Below are 2,163 nucleotides of genomic sequence, written 5' to 3' on the forward strand. Positions count from 1 at the left end.
ATTCTTATCCTGCTTAACCTCCGGTCACATTTAGCCCTTTTATACATTTAAGATGGCTAAAACGCTGTACTGCCACATATTTTGCGTCGATATGGAACTCAAATAATTATACTGCCATCGAAAGTGCATTCTTTCCTGCATCCTGTATCATGATATGCGGCACTTTTTAATATCAAACCTGGCAACCCAAAGGGCCTCGCTTTAGTCCATTCTTCCCGGTCATGCTGCGTTTTTGCCAGCAGTGGGAGTTGTTCACCATCGAAAAACAACAGTAAATAGGGAAGATAAGGTAGCAGCATGGTGCTGTATCAGTACATGCTCTAATACGCTTATTTCCCGCACCTTTCTGTGAATAAACTGTTGTATTTATTCTTAAGTTAGGATTTTATTTAGTGGGCTATGTTAATGCTTTGTGAGCACTCTTGAAAATATTTAGACATTTAAAATGTACTGTTTTCATTGTTTTTAATTGTATATATCCATTGCTGGATCTACTAAGGAGATGCTCTATCCCCATTGACAAGACTGGCTACCGACTACAGAATGAAGCAATCACCAGCCACCTCCTCTACACGGATGACATCAAGCTGTATGCCAGGAATGAATGAGGCATCAATTTGCTGATTCACACCACCAGAATATCCGGGAATTAATGTCATTCAGACTGGAGAAGTAGGTGGATGGTAACAAAGAGGGGAAGACTGTCTGAACTGAGGGGATCGTGCTACCGGAGGCATCATTGCAGACATTGAGGATGGCTACAAGTACCTGGGAATCCCACGTGCAAATGGGAACCACGAAGAGCAACTAGATCAGGTACCCTGCTGGGATAATAAACTGGCCAAAGAAGGAGCGATGGAACCCACTGACCTTAACACAAGGATGCTCCTGACCATGCATGGAGGGTTTCACTCCAAGTCCAGCACCCTGACACTATACGCTAAACGGAAGGAAGGATGCCTGGGACTAGTGAGTGTCAGTACCAAAGTCCAGGACGAGACATCTGGAAAATGCCCACAACTGACCGAGTGCTTAGTGAATACCTCAGGCAGCAGAAACCCAAGAAAGGGGAGCAAGAGAAGGAACCATCATGGAAGGACAGGCCCCTGCATGGTATGTACCACCGGCAAATAGAGGAGGTGGCTGACATCCAGAAATCCTACCAGTGGCTGGACAAACCTGGGCTGAAAGATAGCACAGAGGCACTAATTATGGCAGCACAGGAACAAGCTCTAAATACAAGATAAATAGAGGCTGGGGTCTATCACACCAGGCAAGACCTCAGGTGCAGGCTGTGTAAAGATGCTCCTGAGACAATCCAGCACATAACAGAAGGGTGCAAGATGCTAGCAGGCAGGGCATACATGGAACACCATAACCAAGTGGCCGGCATAGTATACAGAAAGATCTGTGCCGATTATGGCCTGGAAGTCCCAAGGTCAAAATGGGAGACGCCCCCTAGGGTGGTCGAGAATGACCGAGCTAAAGATCCCGTGGGACTTACAGACACAGACGGACAAAATGGTAATGGCTATCCAACCGGACATAGTAGTGGTGGACATGCAGAGGAAGATTCCCATAGTCATAGACGTAGCAATACCGAATGACAGCAACATCAGGAAGAAGGAACATTTGGAGATGAAGAAGTACCAAGGGCTCAGAGAAGAGCTCAAGAAGATGTGGAGGGTGAAGGTAACAGTGGTCCCAGTGGTAATCTGAGCACTAAGTGCAGTGACCCCCAAGGTAGGTGAGTGGCTTCAGCAGATCCTGGGAACAACATCTGAGATCTCTGTCCAGAAGAGCGCAGTCCTAGGAACAGCAAAGATATTGCACAGGATCCTCAAGCTCCCAGGCCTCTGGTAGAGGACCCAAGCTTAAAGGATAGACGACCCCACTGTTTTTCCAATTTTCTCTAGTTAGTATTAGTACATTTCCACTGTGCCTTCCTGCTTGTGTTAAAAGTATTTTAGTACTTTAGTATTTAGCTTTGAGCAAGAATTTATTTGCGTGCAACAGTAACATTTGTTTCTTTAAATGGCACATGTCTAAAAGTGCTTTGCCTCTTTCACTTGTAAGTAGTGTTACATTATGCATCTTGTTTGGCCACCTAACAAAGGTACATCTTTGGGAAGCCCCTGGAAATAGTTGGATTTCTCAATATAT

The sequence above is a fragment of the Neolamprologus brichardi genome, chromosome 7 (assembly GCF_056152115.1).
Source record: "Neolamprologus brichardi isolate AB-2024 chromosome 7, ASM5615211v1, whole genome shotgun sequence".
Classification (NCBI taxonomy): domain Eukaryota; kingdom Metazoa; phylum Chordata; class Actinopteri; order Cichliformes; family Cichlidae; genus Neolamprologus; species Neolamprologus brichardi.